General features: G+C 48.5%; 1 protein-coding gene and 1 pseudogene across 1 annotated transcript in view; both read right to left on the reverse strand.

Moving 5' to 3' along the window:
• Positions 1-22,270, reverse strand: part of ALS2 (alsin Rho guanine nucleotide exchange factor ALS2) — a 1,343,724-nt gene that overhangs the window by 187,831 nt on the left and 1,133,623 nt on the right. The window lies entirely within an intron of this gene.
• On the reverse strand, positions 1,681-2,996 carry LOC147730443 (metal transporter CNNM3-like; annotated as a pseudogene).

Consider the following 22,270-nt stretch of genomic DNA (forward strand, 5'->3'; position numbering starts at 1 on the left):
AATGTTTGAGCAATTGGCGTTGCAAATAGTAACGGTGCAGAGTGGATTGGTGCAGCTAGATTACAGTGGTATGGAGTAGTGTGGCTCAGAGTGCAGGTCGTAAAGTAGATTGTTCCAGAGTAGAGTAAAGCAGCGTGGAGTGGGGCAGGGTAGAGTGCAGTAGCATAGAGTGCAGTGGTACATTAGATTAGAGTGGCATAGAGTGGCTTGACATAGAGAGCACTGGTGTAAAATGGAGTGGTACAGATTAGAGTGCACTGTTGCAGAGTGGAGCGGCATAGGGTGGAGTGGTGCACAGTACAGTGGAGAGGCCTAAAATGGAGTGGTGTATAGTGCAGTGGCCTGGAGTGCAGTACAGTGGCATAGAGTGCATTGGCATAGAGAAGAGTGGCGCAGAGTGGAGTACAGGGGCTTGGAGTGGTGTAGGGAAGAGGGCGGTAGAGTGGAGTGCGGTAAAGTAGAGTATGCATCTGGGGAAGCACACTACCATTACAGACAACACATCTTCAACTGAAATGACCATTACATTTGCATAGATATACAGTTTCACAGCACACAAACCATAATACGTGCAAGTGTCATCACCAAGTATATTGATTTATTTTGATTGCATTATAATTTGTTTACAACACACTTCGGAATTACCAAAACATGTGCTTTATTTAGGCTTTTCTAATTCTAATATATACATGAATAAATACACTGTGAATTTACAGACATTTACAATTTGTTGTGAGTTAGAAAAAAATAACATCCTACAACCTTCGTCTAGCACACCGTTACTACTCAGCATGACTGTCCTCTCACTTTCAAGTCAGACAAAGAAAAGTAATACCGAGCTCCTTCGGAAGAAAGTCCGCCATGTGACCTCTGTCTTTGAATGCATAGCACATGTGATAAGATTAGAACAAGATTTAAGGGGCTGTTTACAGAAATTGTACACTGGTGGAAGGATAGGGTCACAGGAGGGGTGAACTCAAGTTGGACAGCCTAAAACAAACAAAGTCAGAAAATAGTAACCAAGCACATGTGAGTTACAAAGAACAAAGCCATTGACAACCAATGCACAAAATGCATTGACAGGGAAGCTTTCTGAATGCCCCAAGACGTCTTTACCAAATCAGACAGCTGCGCTATTTGGTAGGTTACGACCTAAAGTGGGTGGGTAGCAGTGTTGTGTAGGCACAGAAACTTAAGCTTGTAAAACACTCGGAAACTAATTGGCAGGCCATTGCAAAGGTACAGTAAGATCTAAATAGCATGTAAATGTAAATGTACAGGAATTTATATAGCGCAAATCACCAACCGGTCTCTAAGCGCTTGCTTAGGGAACCCGTCCTGGTATTCCCCTGTGAGATAACCCCGGCAGGGTATCCGCAAGGTGAAAGCCAGGCATCCCGCCACGAGGGGCCGTTGTGGAGATAAGCAAGCTATTGCCCAGAGTCGCAGAGTGTGAACCCGTGAATCGAGTAGGCACCGGAGCGAGAATTGTCGAGTCCATGGACATGTAGGACTCAAGACCCCGCCGAGCCGGGAATTGAACCCTGGTCCCGGGCTGACCTCTGCTTCCAGGTCTGCCTCCTCTAACCAGTGAGCCACACTTCTCCAGCATCCAGTGCTTTCAAACACCAAACCATGCTATAAGCAAGTCTGAATATTCAATGTGAGGGTCTACAAGATCTAGACTTTGGCCTCACCTCTCTAGAACTCCTCCAGCACGGCATTGTGTTTGGTGTCATTAAATACGAAGTAAAGTGGGTGGTTGTAGTACTTGGGGATGGTCCTGAGGGGCATGCAGTCATCGGGGTCCGCCATTCCTAGGTCCTTGACACAGAGGATGTCCATAATGTTAGAGCGCTCATCCTCATAGACAGAGATGTGATTGTAGCTGCTCTGAATGATCCATGGCATGGTGCGGAAGTAAAGCACGGCATCGGCCTTCAGCATGAAGCAGTCCCGCACCAGCGTAAGGATGTCCTCCCCAGTCTTATTTCTGAGGGTACCTTGCTGAACTCCTCCTTCACAAAGTTGTTGTAAGGATCACCATTGCGCATCATGTCCACCACTTTCTCTTGCAGCAGGCATGTGTTGACATTATGACTGAAGGCCAGATTCAGCAGCTTGGCAAGTGGGAAAGAAAGAGGCAAAGCAATGACCATACACAAATGTGTCTGCCAGAGGGTGCAGTTGCCCAGCACCAAGCCCCAGCGTGAAAGCGAGAGCCGCTGCACCCAGTTCACCTGAAAACAAGAGACAGCCCGCTGCGAAAAAGATGGCAGGTGCTGGTAAACCCAGCGGCAGGTATAGTAGGACAGCAACTGCTGCATTGGCAAATAATGGCGGGATTGCTGTGGCAACGTATGCCACAGTGCCACATCGTCGCAGTTGCTCCAGGCGCTTTGGATTGCATTCCGCTTTCTGGGAAACAACATTCGTGCATCACATGCAGCTCTACTAGGTCCAAGCTTAAGGAGCTAAGCTGTAAGCCGGGTGCAAGAACCGACAGTTTCGCTGACAGAGCTGCCAGGATACCTAGGAGCCAGGGTGGAGCAGAGCTGCCAGGATACCTAGGAGCCAGGGTGGAGTACTTGGAGCCAACTTGCCATCAACTACCACCACAGCACTAGTGAAGGTATCCCAGAGCTGGTCCAAAGCTGTCCGTGTGCAAATGCAGGAGCCCCCTCAGGGACAGCCGCTGTCGACAGTCACCAGTCACCAGTCACCGACAAGCTGCTCCAGCACCACCGCCTGAGAAACCCAGCCAGGTCCAAGATGCATTAAGTAATCCCTCTCCATTAAGGCAAAGGCTGAAGGAGCGCCAAGGGGCACATGGAAGACACCCCAAATAAAGAATGCACCTTGGAGATCTTGGAGTTGCAAGCCAAGCAGTGCGGGGGAGTGGCATGCGCCGCATGGCCAGCTGGGATTAGAGCAAGCACCAACAACCTACAACTGCAGTCTCCTGACCCCATTGTAGTCCGGCTGCCCAACATCATGTTAGGTAGAGCAAAGCTTCAAATACACCCGGCCCACCCATTCAACTCCCATTGGTTCAAGAGGGAAAGAGAGCCACCGATAGAGAGAGGGTGGGCGGATTAATACAATTATAAAACGCTAAAAGGAAAACAGACTAGAAATAATAGGATGGGTAAATTTTCGTTTTGCAGTTTATTATTCGGCACGTGTCTCTCTAACAATTATAGTTAATTACATCACATAGATAAGATCTGCCAGCCCAAGTTTGCAGTGCCAAGAGAATTATTGAAGTGTGTCTTTCTCCGACGCAGCAGGAGGAACCAATAAGCCCTCCTCACAATCCAAGACAGACTGCCAATTTGCAGCATGAAAATTATAATTAAAAAAAAAAAGAATTGGGTGAGTTGCGCAATAAGGAAATTATTGAAGCTCAAACATGAGTGTAAAAAACAAAAAAAAGCACATCACCATTTATATCAAGCTTGGCATGTCACGCTGCATAATTTTTTTTAAAAATGTTTAAACGGTTTTGGTGCGCTACCATTATTAAAGCTGAGGAAGGAGGATGCTGCAAGCCGAAGAGAGGGAGCGAACAGAGAGGAGGAGTTGGAGTCAGCTGCAGCCCGGGAGAGGGAGCAAGCGTGGTTGTGTGCAGTTCCTGAGCTTAAAGAAGCAAAAAGGAGAAAATAATGCACCAAAACCAATGTAAAAGTTACTTACCTTTGGTAACGTAATATCTGGTAGAGACACAAACTAGCTGCAGATTTATTAACTTTTGAATTCTCCCCAGGTTCTAGTCTGGATCAGAACATTTGTCAGCAGTACGTCTGCGCGCCGGGGGACAGCGTCGTACAGCTCCGCAATGACGTTGACTCTGGTCATGAGGTCAGTGGAGCCATATAAGTCCCCTCCGGCGCGCAGACGTCAGTTTCTTCTGTGAAACCTTCTGCACCAGAACACGGAGCCACTATAGAAACTGGTTGTGGAAATAGTGTTCCAAAAAGATCAAAAATCTTAGAAACATTACTAAAAAAGGAACATCAAATGGTATGTTAATACCAGACATGGATTTTAAAGAAAACCCCAAATCAATCAACGAAGCACAGGGCTACTTACAACCCTGCGCCCTAGTGAATAACCCTCATCTAATGGAAAAAAACCTCACACTTTGTAGACCATTCATCAATGGTAATGAATGGCATGGTAATAGGAAGACAAAGCTATTAAAAAACACTCAGCTGTTTGTGGAATCACATCATTATGTGACATATTGAAACTCCAATACACGGTATGATGATACCAAACAAAGACTTTCAAAGAAAGAGCGAATACATCAATTCTGCCCACTGGTGTCTAATCCAGTGTGAAAAAGAAAACATCCCCCACCGTACCGACCTCACACATTTGGAAATGGATGGCTTGGCAAGATCTAGACAAAACCTACGTGGGCAGGACAAGTGGTCAGTAGTGTCCCAACATAAATTGTGATAGGGATCACTGGTATATGAAATCTGTACAGATAAAGGGTATAACCCTTACCCCATAGGTCGTATGCAGATTGGGGAGGATGGGCAGGGAGTTAAGGAATTTGCGTCTAGACTGTGTCTCTACCAGATATTACGGTTACCGAAGATAAGTAACTTTTACATCTGATAAAGACATCTAGCAGCAGATTCCTCAACTTTTGAATTAAATACCATAGCTTTACTCACTTGGAGGAGGGTTTGCAAACTAATCCCACACAAGTTCTCAAAGAGAATCAGCCAGTCATAACCAACAACTGACTGCAAACACATAGGAATAGAAGAACAAGAGCTTGGGTCTTAATAGAACCACAATTACTGTCACAGAACATATAAAGAGTAAACAACCCAACAGGCCTGAAGGAATCTGGCCTTGAGGAAAAAAAGGGGGGTGGAGCCCTAGTCAACCAAGTGACAGTTACCAGACATTATCCCCTATACCCAAAGGGTAAAGAGAACTCGATGACCAAAAAGGGCTGAATGCACGACAAAGAAAATCAGAGAAAGAACTGCCCTGATAAAATCCCAAAGAAGGTCTATCAGTACACATTTCCCCAAAGCAAAGATGAACAACAATACTTCCTTGGTATGAAAGAATTTAGTCTGGACTTGTATTCCTCAATCTTGCTACAAAGATGTATATATGGACATAGATTTATATACAAACATAAATGTGTCGCCAGATATCATGATTGTCTCAGCAATTTAAGTAATTTCACTTGCCAATAAGTACTGCCAAACCGCGAGAACCTACAAAGCTTGCCTTCGTATGGCCTTCATGACCATAGTCCGAAAGACTAAACACAACTTCGAGGTGTGGATACTCTTGAACCACCAAGACAAACGAGAAAAGAAGAAAGTCAACCGCATCTTTGATTAAAACCTTCTTTTTTTTTGAAGAACAAATATGTACAACACATATGACACAGCCATGTATACTCTGTATAGCTAATAATGAACTAGAACTACAAAACAGTTCCAGAAAGTGCTACACAATAATTTTGAAAATGGTAACGCACACAATTGTCAACAACAAGCACAAACACCACGCATAAACTTATGGCACAGCCATGTATACTCTGTATAGCTAATAACGACCTAGAACTACAAAACAGTTCCAGAAAGAGCTTCACGATAATTTTGAGAATGGTAACGCACCTATTAATGCACTTGTCAACAACAAGCACATACACCACGCCAATGAAACAAGACAAATATAATCGTAAGTTCACAACTATATGAAACACACCAGAACATTATATCATGTTTACACCGTATACAAAAAGCCACTCTGAAATGAGAAGTTTGGCAAAAATACACAACCAAGTGAAATTAAGGGTACTACACCACCAACACAACACCGTAGGTGATTAAGGGCCTGTGTTATACTTTTAGGAAGAACAGCGCCACACCGGAGAGTAGCACATGTATTATTTAAGAACCTACTAATCATAAGTAACGTGCTGAAGGGCGAGGAGAACCACTGACCTCCCCAAAGCTAATTACCAAAGACCACTAGGTACATAAACACAGCAATCCTCAGCACATGTTGAGGGTGTCTCAAATATTTTAAAAATGGGGAGGCGTGGCCTGAAGCATGGCCGAGTGAGTCGGAACTCTCACCAGCTCTGCACAGCCGATAAAAATCTGCCGCAAATCCGACGTCCGACGGCCCAGAATTAGACCTGCACGGACCCACAAATGTCCCGTAGTACCCCGGGACACGGAATAATTGCAATTAGAAGCCAGAAAACCTGATTTTAGACGGTAATTTGTCCCGATGGAGCTGGCTCCGGAGCGAAATCCAAGATGGCGGCGCCCTAAAGCATAACTCTGGAGGCCCCGAAGGAGATAACGTGAGACTCCGCTGCTGTATGCGCGAGGGAGCTGCAGTCCCCGACGACCCTGGGGTGACAGTGGGGGCTACAGAGCGACAGGCGGATGATCCCGGTGACCTGTCCCCGGATCGGAGATCGAGCGCTGCCAGGCCGCTAACCATGTCTCCCCAGGCAGCCAGCGGGGGGAGGCCGAACCGCGGCTGGAGGAAAAGCTTGCCCAGATGCCCGAGAGAGGTGAGGAGGTCTGGCCAATCGGCCTGCCTGCGGGAGCGAAATAGCCTGAATTCCAAGGTTTGGAGGCGGAGGGAGTGGAAACATACTCCGACAGCTTCGCTGGACTCGGGGCCTGCCAGCTGGGCTGAACGCCCCTCGCACCACATGAGGCCTTAGACACAGGGGCACTGGCGATTCCCCCCCCCACCCGCCCACCGAGGCAGCCACTACTGCCCGCCGTAGCCTTGCGGTTCTGGGAGGCCTGGGCTATGGTTATCGGGCCAGAACGTGCACGGGGCAATGTGACATCACCGACATACACTGCGGCCTAGGCGACTGCGGGAGCCGCCAGGCTGAAGCTCTGACGACCTGCTGGCCTCGGCTCGGTGGAACCTGACCGGGGGACTCCAGAGAGTGTCGCTAGTGGCCCTTGCAGAGGCAGCGAGCGTGGGACTCGGGGTGCTTGATACTGCTCTGGCGACGCTTGGACTTCAGGCTAAATCGACAGACGCTGCGGGGGAGGTGCCTGGCTCACGGAGGAGATCAACATGGGGAAAAAAGACCCGACCCCCAAGATGCCGAGGCAGGGCACCATGGAACGATACGCAGTGGTCCTCCCCCCCCCCCCCCCCCCGGCTTGTACAACAGAAACACAGGGTGCCCGCACCGACACAGAGTTACTGATGGGAGCCATACAGGCATCCAGAGATGATATACAAGCGTCCCTGAGTGCCCTGGAAGTCAAGATAGGAGAGGTGGGATCGGAGGTTACCCTATTGCGTCAGGATTTCCGCAATCTGACGGAGAGGGTCACCACGGCGGAGAACAGATTGGGGGAGGCCAAAGATACCATAATTACGCTGAAGAAGGATGTAGCAGAGCTCCAGACATCACAAAGGCAATTAGAGTGGAAGGTGGACGACGCAGAAAACACGGCACGCCGCAATAACCTCCACTTTGTAGGCTTTAGGGAAGGAATTGAAGGGACCAACATGGAGGGATTCCTGCGTACCTGTCTACAGAAGACCTTCCCTGCGGCGCAATTCTCGACGTGTTTTGTGATAGAGAGGGCACACAGGGCGCTCTTGGCGAGACCTCCAGTGGGTGCGAGACCGCGGCCAGCCATAGCCCGATTTCTCAACTTTGCAGACCGGGACCTGATCCTGAGAGAAGCTAGGAAACTCGGGGAGATACGTCTGGACAATGCCCACATCATGATCTTCCCAGACTACAGCCAGGTAGTACATAAAATGAGGCGCTCCTTTGGCACAGTGAAAGCAAAATTGAGAGACTTACAAATTCAATATATGCTGCTGTTCCCGGCAAAGTTGGAAGTCATGTAAAAAGGAAAAACTCATTTCTTTGTCCACCCTGAAGAGGCTTGGCAGTGGTTAGAGGAGCGCCCTCCCTCTCGGAGGCCTGAGGAAAACGGAACAGAGGTGGAGAGGCAACTGTCCACCAATGCACGCGATGGGAACAACCGAAGTCGCAACGGACGAGAAATGAGGGGCATTAAGAGGGTGAACAGAACACCACATCCGGCAAAAAGTACGACCTCAAGGGGATGCAGAAACCCATATTTCTGGCTCGGGGCTGCCCCAGCAAACACTACAAGATTTGGAAGAGATGGGCCGATTACAGGGGTATTTGGCTGGAGCCACCAGTGGAACCAGACCCTGATCTGGAGGCTTGAGTCCGCTCTAGTGTGGGCTGTGTGTGTGTGTATGACCGGACATGTCAGGAACCGTGCAGGGGGGGGTTGTGGGGGGGATCTGGGTGGGATGGAGTTTGGGATAGTTGGGGGGGGGGGGACAGGGGAAGGGGGAGGATGAGTTATAAACATTGATCCCGATGCATTGACTATAAAAGTAATGATGGATTGCATTGTTGTATATGTATGCTGGTGTACTGCAGATACCTCTGGGGTACAGGGGTCTGCGACTTTCTATGTGATCTATCAATAAAATGTGTTATAAAAAAAAAAGTACGACCTCGAGACGGAAACGCAATTCAGCATCCTCGGGCACAGGAAATCTGACAGGATCACGATTCCATTGCCTTGCAGGGAAAGACAGATCGGAGGGAGAGGAAGAACCCGGCGGAGAAACGACTGACAGCGACGATCCCGAGGAACAATCCATGCACCCCTTGGTGATAGCTATCAATGAGATGGAGCAGGAGCCGGCCCTGGATGTGAGGGCATCGCCAGGAGATGTTCAGGACTCACACTCTTGAACTAACAAAGCTATGGACGAATGAGATGCGGCACAGGGCTGAGAGACACGCAAGTTACCACGCCACCCCCTATTTTACTCCTTGGGTTACTGTTTCAAGGGTATTGTTTCATCACCACAGTGTCTTGTATGTTAAGGAAAGCACTGCATGAAGTACAGATAGGAGTATAAGAACAAGCTAGTTGGGTCATTCTAGGGAGGGCGACAGACCTTTTCTGCCTAGAAGTCCAGCATGTTGCCTGTTGCACTGATGGGATGGATTGGGGGGAAAGGTGGGGCGGGGGGCTGGGGTGAGGGCTCTTGGGATGTTCAGTTGGGGGTTGAGACGGGTGGGGGGAGGGGAGGAGTTGGGGAGAGGAGGGAGGGGAAAATCATGTCATCATGGCCACACACTCAAGTACTCTGAAAGACACCTCCATACAGGTGATCCATCATACTATGGAATACACACTTCAGAATATCGGGTGATCGCGTGAGAACCTACAAAGACCAAGGGGGATTCACTGTTCTGACATGGAATGTCAACGGGCTTGGCAGGAAGATTAAGAGAGGGCTGGTGAACAACTATATTAAACAGCTAAACCCTGACATAACACTGCTACAGGAAACTCATCTTAACCCTTTGTGAGCTTGTGACGGAACCGTTCCGTCACGAGCCTCGGGTGGGCTGTGCTTGTGACGGAACGGTTCCGTCACGGCCCGCACGCCGCGCCTGCGCGGTGCGAATTCCGCGCCTGCGCTGACGTTCTAAAGAGCGGGCGGGGCCGTGACGGAACCGTTCCGTCACAAGCACAGCCCACCCGAGGGCCGTGACGGAGCGGTTCCGTCATGAGTACGGGAGCGCTGAGCGGCCCCGCCACCCCCTTAGCGCTGCAGCGGAATAACCGCCGGAGCTAAGTTATTAAGGAGACAAACTGTGCCTTCCTAGCCAGGGGTCAGTACAAGGTATTGGCACATGCAGGGTACACTACGGGCTTGAGAGGGGTGGCCATAATTGTAAAAAAAAACGCACCGTTCTGTATAGCTCAAACATGGACGGATCCACAGGGGACCTATGTGGGGATAAAGGGGTCGTGGAATAGACGAGAGTGCAGGATACTCTCAGTGTATGCCCCCCAAAACTGCAGGCCAACACGCTCAAGAGAGTGGTAGATATACTCTTAGACACAGCAGACACTATACAGATTCTCGGGGGAGATTTTAATGATGTGATGGACCCGGAGCTGGACCGGACGGGAGCGGCGTCAAGGGATCAGACCCGGACCCCCCTATCCCTGATGATCACAAACATGGGGATTACAGATGTATGGAGGTGGCTACACCCTAATCAGCAGACCTACTCCTTCTTCTCGGGCTCACATAAAGTGTACTCGAGGTTAGATTACATTTTCATGTCCAGGCAATCCCTGGCAGTAGACGACATGGCGGATTATAAAGCAAGAGGGATCTCCGATCACTCCCCACTACTAGCCAGGGTGGGAATGGGAAAGGCTAGGAACAGAGGCTCCTGGAGACTGACGGCTTGGGATTTACAAAGTGCGAGTGTATTGAAAGGCCTAAGAGCAGATGTAAAGGTTTATGTAGCTGAAAATGAAGGGAGCGTCAGCTCTGGGGTGACATTCTGGGAAGCACTAAAAACAGTAATACGTGATAAGGCACAAAACAGATTAGCGACTCAGAGTAGAAAGCTCCATACTGAAACGTGGGCGGTGGAGGGGAAGATTCTAGACCTAGAGAGGGAATATCAGGCATCGAAAGGGATAGGGACACTCAGGAGACTGACAGACATGCAGAAACACTATAGAGAGCTGGTCACGGGAGAGGCCAAAACCTAGGCTTTAGCTACCTTGCACCGCCTATATGATGTGGGGGATAAGTCAGGCAAATTAATGGCGTGGCTAAGTAAAAAGGAGCGTGCAGCCAGATGGGTGGAGCAACTCTGAGACCCTACGGGGCAGTTGATTAGATCTGATGCCCAAATCGCAGAGGTATTTGCTGACCATTACGAACTCTTTTACGCGGCTAGAGATCTAGGGACATGTGAGGAGGCGCTACAGTATATGGAAACAATTGAACTGTCGTCCCTGACCCCTGAGACCCAACAAGGCCTAGAGGCTGACATCACTCTGGATGAGATCTCTGGGGCCCTGTCCAGGCTGAGACCGGGTAAAACCCCGGGCCCAAATGGGTTTCCGGCGTAGCTTTCTAAGCGTACGGCGGACCGCCTAACACGCCATCTGAAGGGACTACTCGAGGAGGCATTACAACAAGGGAAACTCCCCCCACACTTGAGTATGGCGATAATAATCCCAATACATAAAGAGGGAAAACTGCAAGATGACTGTGCGTCATACCGCCCCATCTCCCTCTTGAATATAGAGACGAAACTACTGATGACAATCCTCGCCTTACGACTACGGTCGGTGATATCGGATTTAGTAGATTTAGACCAAACAGGGTTCCTCCCGGAAAGGGCCACCAGGTTAAACCTCTGGCCCACCCACAACTGGTTGCAAGAGGTACAAGGGAGAGAGGATCCCCACTGGTTTCTATCCTTAGATGCCGAGAAAGCCTTCGACGCTGTCCATTGGCCATTTCTTGAGGGCGTCCTGCAGAAATTTGGTTTCGGTCCCAAATTTCGGAAGTGGTTCCAGCTGTTATACACAGAACCTAGAGCCAAGGTGAGAGTGAACGGGGCTTTGTCACGGGAGTTTCCAGTCTGGAGGGGGACCCAACAGGGTTGCCCGTTGTCCCCACCTCCTTTTTGCAATCACGATAGAAGTACTGGCAGCCAGGGTCCGTCAGAATGTGGCCATTAGAGGATTCAGAAAGGGGGTGCTGGATGCCGCTGAGGAGAAAATATCACTTTACGCGGAAGACATCCTACTATACATCACACAGCCAGAGAACACGATACCGGAAGTTTTTTCGGAATTGGAACGGTATGGCAGGTACGCGGGATACCAGGTAAACTGGCACAAGTCGGTCCTTTATGACCCTAAGGGAGTTGAATGGTGGCCGGACCTCCCGGGGAGGTTGCCTACGACTGCAGAAGGGTTTCAATATCTCGGGGTGTACGTCACCCTGGATAGAAAACAATCCTACCAACAGAATCTAGAACGAATAATACTGAACTTCATAGAGGACGCGACTCGCTGGAGGCAGCTCCCGCTCACTATATTGGGTTGGGCGGCTATGTTCAAGATGATCACACTACCCAAATTCCTATATGCCCTACAGAATGAATATTATCCACTCCCACCAAAAGTGTTTGTGAGAATACATGCAGAACTCAGATCCTTTCTCTGGCTGGGGAAGCAACCCAGGGTAGCACTGAACACCCTCCATCGACATCAATATAGCGGAGGGATCTCACTCCCGAATTTGGAGGCATACTATTGGGCGGAACAGATAGCCCCAATCAATGATTGGCTACATGCGCAGGCAGATCACCACACTTATGCCCTTGAGAGACATAGGATGTCAGCTAGGTCGTTAATGTACTACCTCTATGGGGGAGCTAGACGGGGGCACCTTCTCCCTGCTACGGGAATTATTTACAGCTGTGGAACAAGGCGATGAACCCTACGGGATGGGAGAAAAAACCCACTCGACAGACGCCGATTTGGCATTGTAGGTGGCTCATTGAACTGAACAAACTAAAAGGCTTCCAGAGGTGGGATGATATAGGTATCTCCACCCTGGGAGACATACTGGTCAGGGGAGAGCTGAAATCATTTGCGGCCTTGAAATCGGATTTTGGACTGCATCGCACGCAATTTTATAAATACGCACAACTGAGACATGCTTGGCGTGCGGAAAAGATTCAGGTAGACGAGGTCTCAGATTATGCACCTCTAGAGGGAAGGCTACTACAGGAACAGATACAGGGAAAAGCGGTCTGACTTACATATACAACTTTAACAAATAACATGCTAGGTGACATGGGCAAACTTAGAAGGACATGGGAGAACGAGGTGGGAGACATGGAAGATATTGACTGGGACATGGTGTTAATGCACCCCCGAGAGGTGGCCATTAAGTCTAGGCTGCGACTTATCCAATTTAACGTCCTTCACAGAACATATTATGATAGAGTCAGGCTACATAAAATGGGTAGAACGGACGACACAAGATGCCTTAGATGTAGGGACACGGGAGGGGACTTCTATCACATCATATGGACGTGCTGTTCGATACAGGACTACTGGGGTAAAGTGTTTGAAGAACTGGGCGAGATGCTGGAGACCCCTCTACGGCCTGAGCCTAGGCTGGCCCTCCTGGGCATAACGAACGACGTAGACTTAGCGCGTCCCCAACTGATCTTTCTGGTTTTGGCACTGGTGATGGCAAAAAGGGACATAGCAAAGTATTGGGGTGCGCCAGAACCGCTAGGATTGGAGAATGGAGAAGAGGATTGGACCTATACATGGCCCCCGAAAGGGTCACTTACAAAGCAAGGGGATGCACGAAGAAGTTTCGTAAGGTATGGGGCAAATGGAGAAAATACCACGGGTTGGATGGGGGGCTATGAGGGATGCATGAGAAGAGAGAGATAAAAGCATCTAACTGTTCCCTCCGGAAGCTTTTGAGGCCGGAAGTCAGAGACTATCGCACCACAACACTTTGGACTTTGGGTCGGACCGACATGGAATTTGTCAGAGATGTATAGTGGGGAGGGTGGAGGGTGGGACAGATGATGACATGAGTGTATTGTTGAGTTATAATAAAATGCAAATAAAAATGTTTTTAAAAAAACAAACTATGATACATGTGAACAATGTTCATGTAGCAGAATGGAGACATTTGAATTAGTTATATAAAATATAGTATTACTGGATGCAATTCAGAAAGGTGATTGATCTCTGTTGGAATTATGGTGAAAAATGATGTAAGGGCACATTCTTTTGAGTATGATTATTACAGCTGCATTATTGTTAGACCTTCAAGGGCGGTTTGTGTAGTACTTGGTTTAAAGTAGTTTTATTTGGCTGCAAATTCCAGACTGTATATAAATTTTAAAGCAAAAAGCCTCCCTCTGTGGGGAACCCCTTGCTCTTGATAGAACAAAACTAAATCTCGTTATGTAGAAGTCCTGTACAAGAACTGATGCATGTATTACCTATTTGATTTAATGCAATAATATTTATTGAACATAGAATATTTGCAAAGCGAATTACATGTACTTTTACGGACTCTGTAAAGGTGACTTATAAGACAAATATTGTATATATTTGTTAAATACCTTGGTGATTTGTAAAACCATTTAATCTTCATAAGCTTATGTATAAACTAACCTTAATAAATTAACATTGTACCACACAAAAAAAATAATAATAATTTTTTAAAGATGCACAGTGTAAGCATAAATAATAAAAGACAGGTGTGTGAATACTTTTCTTGTTTCTTTAATCTCAGGGTCTTCAAACAGTGGACACGTGTTTCGTCGCATACATGGGAAATCGTACTACGACTATCATGGCCATGTCTGACTATCATGGCTATGTCTTCTGAAAAAAAATCTTTTATTTATGGTGATAATTCTGACCCTTGATCAAGTCGCGGGCGGTTTCCCATGTATGCGACGAAACACGTGTTCGCTGTTAGAAGACCCTAAGATTAAAGAAACAAGAAAAGGATTCACACACTTGTCTTTTATTATTTATGCTTACGCTGTGCATCTTCAAAAATGTTGAGACACCCTCAACGTGTACTGGGGATTGCTGTGTTCAACACCGTAGGTGACTTGGTGTAAGGAAAGGTTGCCTGTCAAATGGTATCATAAAGAACTGACATCACGAGAATCAACAGTAATGATTCCCCCCAAATTGAGGAATGCAGAAAATAATTGGTACATCCTCTCCTGAAAGCAGGTAATGCCAATCAGACAGAACCACATATATCAAGAAAATCATAGGAAGAAGAAAAGCTTACTATAAAGTAAAAAAATCCTCCGACTATAAAAGTGTCTCCTAAGACTTTTATATATGATTGGCAGCCTGTTGGCGACCAAAACGGTCTGACACCCTAGGACATATTGTCTGAAGCCAAGGACAAGCCTTCAAATTTACCTTGGTCTTGGGGCAAGTTGGCCAACCCATGCATTATAAACCTTTGGCTGCCAATTTACAGCACCACAATATAGAGCAGGGATAGGAATTGCCTGCAGTTTAGGTAATAATTATGCCTTCACTAGACACTGTTTCTTTGCCCTAGACGAAGAACTCGCAAGCAAATAGCATTCAAATAATGCAAGCATATACTCTAAGCCTGAGCAACACTTCAACTTGCTGAATCACCCGATTACTCCAAGAGTAGAACCAAAGAGTCACTACCCACCAGCATACAACTGGCATAACCATATATCTCTAAAAGAACACTGAAAAAGAAATCCATGCAACTTGCTTACTGAACTGTTCCGAAGAAGCATGCAACACAACACATCTGCATCTATACAGGAAGTCACCTCTCTTAATGACAGCCTCTTGAGCAGAAAGCTTATCCTCAGAGGCCAGGGAACCTTCCTCAGTCATTTAAAGCAATACACAAAGAGAAAATAAAATGGTACTGAGATTATAGATACCGCTCCTCACGGGAATACCCATGGTAGTACTGAAACCGAAACTGGACATATACAACTAACAACAAAACATATATCCCAAGCCTAGGAACAAGCAAAGCACACAGCAACAGAAAATGTAGGACAACTCTGTAGTTCTAAGCCTTCCATGGAAGCCTCTTTTCGCTGCATCTGTCTGATTCCCATAAAAGAATGGCACCATAAAACTGTATGTCGGCCGAAGCCGACTGCACAGCTTTAGAGAAACCTGAAGATACCAACCAAGCACGACGCCTTAGCGCCATTGCCGTTGCCATGACCAGACCCACAGAATCTGTTGTGTCCATGCAACACCTTATGGTAAACCTATTGACCTGCTGACCATCTCTAATCAAGTTGCCTACCTCAGCACATAGATTATCTGGACAAGATGGAAGAGGTTCTGTAAAGAATCCCATAAGGTATAGGAAAAATGCCCCAGCACACAAGACGAGTTGGTGGCTCTCAATGCTAATGCTAAGCTGGTTGAAGCAAATATGTGCTTTCCACAAGCATCACAACTTCTAGCATCCTTACCCACGGGAGTCCTAGGAGTAGAATCTACATCCTGAGACAGCGTTGCAGTCTGAGTGACCAGGCCTCTAGTGAAAGGATGCCTATGCAAACAAACTGGATCCTCAGGTGCCGACAGATGCCTATGTGCAATATCCGGGTCCACTGAGAGCCTCGACTCAGGCTTTGCCCAAGTACCTTGCTAAATGTCAAATAGGGCTTCACTATACAGAATAATAGGCTCTTCTCCCATCTGCCCCTAGCAAAGGATTTCCAACCAAAGTTCTGTAGACATCAGCACCATTAGCAGTGACAAGTCTAAAACTGCTGCCACTTCCCTCAGCATGTCTGCAAAGGAGGAACCCGAGTCTGGCGAAGAATCCAGCCCACTAGCCTCACCCAGAGCTGTAAGCCAGCGCTCCTCTACCTGAAACTGAGGACAAATCCTCTGATGGTGCCCCACTCACCACCTAGGGCCCTAGAGGCGCACTAGAAAGAGATGGGAACCCAAAGATGAAGTGTAAAGAATCATAGTATTCATTCATCTGAGCCATCGATGCACCCACTCCCGGAAACATGGGGAAACGCAGTGCAGAGTTGCATACAGCTTCCTCAGGCGTCAAGTGGGTGGAGCTATGAGAGATGGAGTCTCCAGGCGTTGAAGTCTGAGAATGCCGCGACTTCAACCATTCCTTACCTTTCAAATTCCCTGGAGAACAATGTCCTCCTGACCGGCTTTGGCTCCTAGATCAACACCGCAAATTCTCCTCCTGGGACGACAAAGACTGAGGCTGGGGAGCCTCCAAAGATTGCGATACATACACTGCCATCAACTTCAAATGCTGCTCCTTCGATGACTTCGGTTAGTGTTTCTGGCAGGAACCACAATCCTTGGTGCTGTGGTGCTCACCTAAACACCACATACAAATTGTATGCGGGTCGGGCACCAACATATGTCAGCTAAAAGACCCACAAGGTTTGAAACTGGTCGACATTAGACAAAGGCACAATGTTCCACTGACACCAGGTGTCGAGTTAGGTCGAGAAAAGTCATCTTGAAGAACTGCTTCACCGGGTCTGCGTTACGGTGCGGAAAAGAAGAAACTGACGTTCAGGCGTAAGCGGGGACTTCCATGGCTCCACTGATGTCATGACCGGAGTCGACAACATCGCAGAGTCGTATGACAACATCCCTCGGCGCGCAAAGGTACTGCTGAAAAATGTCCAGATTTAGACACGCGCGTGGGGAGATTTCAAAAGTTAAGGAATCAGCAGCTAGATGTCTCAATCAGATAAATAACATAACAAGTAACAGGACATGCAACAGGGGCAGTTCTTAAGGGAGGTTACAATGAAATAAATGGGGGTACTAAGGAGGAACTACTAAGCCAATTAAACAATGAAAAGGCACAATTTATTAAGGATAGTAATAGGAGCCAATAAAAAAAATGGCCTGAAAGTGGGAGGGGCTTAATGCCCATATCCTGAAATTTTGCATGTAGCCAGGTTCTGAGCTGGGATGGTGCAGTGAGCTAAAAAACGGTGATGGATCAAGCCCTGATCTGTTGACTGGGTAGGATTATTCTGCTTAGTTCGGATGCTCTGTCCATCACCATCCCCCTTTTCTGAATCGTTTTGTCCACCACAAGCGTGGAAGGGTATGCTCAGATGTGAGTCCCTTGCTCACTGCACCATCAGGATTCAAGCAAGCCGGGCCGAAGACGGCTGTAATGCCAGAAACTGGTCCCCGGAAGCTTGTTTCCTTTCCAGTGAAAGAATTGGCTTGGTAGTTTGGTCTGCCCTGTTCCCATGATGCACTGGGCCAGGGACAGACTAATTTGCATGTAGCTAGGTTCTGAGCTGGGATGGTGCAGTGAACTAAAAAATGGTGATGGATCAAGCCCTGATCTGTTGACTGGGTAGGAGTATTCTGCTTAGTTCGGATGCTCTGTCCATCACCACCCCCCTTTTCTGAATCATATCCTGAATACAGCATGTCTCGAAGAGACAGCACAAGCGCTCCCTAGGTGAGACATAACAAGGTAAGGGCATGGATGTGGCACAAAGTTAAGGAAGGGGGTACAAGTGCAAGGAAAAAGGGAACTAGAAGCAATCAAAAAACAAGACAACCTGGAAATAGACTTGTCTGTCTTCTCTGCACATGGTAAGATGATTTACCTGGTTGGTGTTTGCAAAACAAATCTCTGGCAAACAAATCTCTTAGAAGAAACTAATTTGAGGAGTCCTACATGGTTCTTCACTCAGCCCAACCCTCTTCAGCATGTACATGTACATGATGCGGCTGGCAGTCGTCATCTGCTCACACAACGTCAACAAATTCACCTACGCTGATACCCCACAACTAACTTTGCCTCTCTCAGACAAAACACCGAACACTAGGAACAACTTCAACTTGTGCATAACTGAAGTGGCTACCCTCATGAAGTCCAACTGCCTCAAACTTAATACATGACAAGGCTCAAGTGGTTATCTTCGGAAAGGATGCCTTGACGTGGGACTCTGCCTGGTGGCCTACTGGCCTAGTAGCCACACCCAGCACACTAGCAAGCAATTATGAGCTCATGTCTGCCCAGGTCCATGTAGTCTCGATGGCCTGCTTTCACACCCTGCGGATACTGAAAAAGATATTTAAAACCAGGAAAACTGTCACAGAAGCCCTCATTACCAGCAGACAGGACAACAGGAACATCCTCTACGCAGGAATCACCTACCACACCATAAAAAACACTTCAGGCCGTCTAAAACTCAGCAGCCAGGTTTATCCTCAACCTACCATGCAGGACAGCACAGAACTAAACTGGATCCAAATACATCAACATTCACAGTTCCAGCTCCTCACGCACACATACAAAGTACACAACACAGGTCCAGCATTCCTGAACGACTCTGTGCAGTTCTCCCAACCCTCGAGGAACCTCCGCTCAGTGGACACTCACTTGCACATGCGCAATGCATATGCAAAAACAGATCAGGAGGTCGTGATTTCTCATATATCACACTGAAAGCATGAAACAACCTCTTATACCAGAGGCTCAACATCGCTTTTTGAATTCTGGAAAAATCTAAATACCTAGCTCTTCCATTAAAACTCCTCAAGGCAAGCCCAAAGACCTGCATAGTGCCAGGATACCCTCATGAGTGATAGGATGCTATAAAAATCAACATAACATGACATAACAACAATCCAGTAGCCTGCATCTGTCCTTCTTCAGCATGAAGAAGTAATATTGTAACAGCCAGCCTGTATTTTCCCATCAAGGGCACTCTCGTTTAGCCAAAAGAGCTAACGTTTCTTGGAGCATGATGGTTAAGTGCTCCTCCGAAAGATAATCTGATGTGGGTGGACGGTGTGAAAGATCGAAAGGCAGGGAGTAGCCTTGTTGGAAACACTGGCGGACCCACCTGCCATATATTATCTTTTGGCACCCTTAGAGAAAATACCTGATCCTGCCTCCCACGGAGTGGTCGTGTGGTGATCATGACAAGCTAAACTGACTTGGAGTTGGATGCAAGTGTGCCACCGAAGCACCATACTAGTGCCAACTGTACTGCCCAAGTCAGTGGTGTTCAATCCAGAACAAAGATACTTCACAGCGTGCCTACCATCCTGGATGTGTGAGACTAATTGGCCAGAACTTCCTCAGGGAACACCATCAAAATCTAGCTAATTCTGTTCCATGGACCATGGGTATATCTTCTCAGCAAGCAGCTGGCATTGATTGACTGGAGGGCTAGACTGGCAGAGGAAAGCATCCACTTTACAAATGTTACAAGATGTCGCTACTCTCTGTCAGGAGTTGTGGCAGAGGAATTGGGGTTCACTCTACTTGTGGAATCTTGAACAATTGAACTTTCTGGAAACAAAATCAGGGTTGACCGGTGCCAGCCTGTGGCATCTGTCAACCAAGCTTCTCACTGGAGGATAGGAACAGGGTTTATACCATGTGCCCATAAGGGTGTCAGTAAGGGCTTCATGAAATTAATTCTAAGTGCAAAATCTCTGCTGTATGATTCGTTAATACAGGAAAGGAGGCACTCTCTTACGTTGGTGGTCAAGGGAGAAGAGTACAATCCAGTGTTCAGTGAAGTGTCTAACCCAGTGGTGTCTTGCAAATCTAGATATAAATTGTCATCATCATAATAATGGGGAAAGTACTCCCCAGATTACCAAGTGCATCTCCAAGAGCTGGTTGGCTCTGATCATAGTCGAAACTGAAAAGTTGATAGTGTGTTTGGTTCCGTCTTCAAGACAAAAGCATGTTCTTATCTGAATCGGAATGAACTCTGGCCATGTGTGCAGAGACAGTTTCAAAATGCAAACTCGGCCAGGTTGAGATGGATTCAGCTAAGAGCTGGTGACAATTACAGGCCTCCAGTGCTGGAATCAATGTTATAGGAGCCGGCATGGATTTGACGGGTTGGATATTGGCTCCAGTGTCAGAGTGGAACCAGAGGTGCATTCTGGAAGCTCACATGATGCTGAGGGCAGACCTATTGGCGGTATACTGACTGGAGGCCTCAGTGGATCTCTGGGCCTCAATGCAAGCCAAGGGGAACTGGAAGGGTGCCAAAAATTCACAACATGGAGGGGCGTGGCTAGCAGCCGACGATGGCGGCAGCCTAGAGGGAGAGCTCCGTGCTCGAAGCCCAGGACCGGGCGGCAGCTAACCGGACCAGCGCGACCTCAGTCCGAGGTCGGGAGCCACGGTTCTTACAGTCCCTCGTGAGGGCCTATCCACAGCATCCGGACCGGGGACCACGGTAGGCGACGGGCCGGGCAGGAAGTGGCCCGTCTCGGCCTTAAACTACCGGAAGTGCCCGGCCACGAAGAGAGGCGGCCTGAAACACCGGGGCACCCAGTCACTAACGCCGGACCTCACGAATCCGAGGTTACTGGCAGAGGACCCTTCTGCAGTGAGGGCTGAGCGACGGCCGGCGCGCAGAACAGGAGCACCGAGGCGGCGGCCGCCATCTTGAGAGGCAGTGACCGAAGCGCCGGGGCAGGCGTCTGTGGACCCGCGCGGCACCATACACCACGCTGTGAGTCCCCCCGGGCGAACTGAGCGGCTGAGGGCACATTGGCCGAATAGACCCTGGGACACCTCCGCCAGGATTAGGTGCGGTGAGAAGGAAGGCGCCCGCACGGAGTACTCTTCATGAGCCCAGTGGAGTTTGCCAGACAGTGACCGAGGCACCCCCACATAGGGTCCCAAGAACTAGCCCTAAAGACTGCTAACAAGGGGTGGCACACGTGAAACTGCAGGAGGGCGGAAGGCAGTAGTTCCCGGTAGCATACCCCACACGCCAGCCTAGGACTTGATTGGCAACCCCACGCCACCATACAGCAAATGCCCCGTCCTGCCTGATTTCACTACTGGACGCAGCAACCAAAGCACCTCTCAGGCGCTACACCTCGCCCCGACACCCAGCGCGTGCCCCAGGAAACCCCCCCGGGTGGCAGGGTGTGGAGGATAGGAAGGAGCGGCGCCAACCTACAGTTCAGCCAGCCCGTGTCACGTTGAGATGGCTGGCAAGGGGCCTAAAAACGCGGCGGCGCAGACGCGCCTGGACCGGTTCGCGTACGAAAAGCCAGGCTCACCCTCGCAGGAAGCCAAACCACAATCGGGCAAGACGGCCGAAGCGACCGGTGGCATGAAAGCGACCATTGACGACGTCATGCGTGCCCTCACACAGGTACAAGCCACGGTGGGATCAATCTCGGCCGAGATCACACTTATAAGGGCGGACTTTCACAAGATGACGGAAAAAGTGAACAATATGGAGGTGGTAACCAAATCCTTGGTCGAGGACGTGTCGGAGCTGCAAATCAGCATGGAACGTATCTCGAAAGAAAACAGGGAACTGCGCGACAAGCTCGATGACCAAGAAGGGCGCTCGAGACGGAACAACATACGTATCGTAGGTGTGCCAGAATCGGAAGACACAAGGGCAATGGACCTCTATGTGGAGAACCTAATCAAAGAGACTCTGAAACCCAAAGGACTCTCTGCCTTCTTCACGGTGGAAAGGGCGCACCGGGTACCGGGCGGGCGCCCTAAGACTGGAGCTAACCCCAGACCGATAATAGCAAGACTCTTCAACTTCAGGGATCGAGACGCCATCTTACAGGCGGCAAGGAACTCGCCCCCCATCAAGATACAGAACGCGACACTTGCATTCTTTCCTGATTACACGGCCGAGGTTGCGCGGAGGAGGAGAACCTTCTTTGAAGTAAAAAAAGAACTGAGAGCCAGAGAAATCCCATACTCTATGCTTTTCCCAGCCAAGCTTCGAGTCGTGGCTGACAACAAGACTTGGTTCTTTGATTCCCCGGAAACGGCGAGGGACTGGCTG

The sequence above is a fragment of the Lissotriton vulgaris genome, chromosome 2_1, assembly GCF_964263255.1.
Source record: "Lissotriton vulgaris chromosome 2_1, aLisVul1.2, whole genome shotgun sequence".
Lineage (NCBI taxonomy): Eukaryota > Metazoa > Chordata > Amphibia > Caudata > Salamandridae > Lissotriton > Lissotriton vulgaris.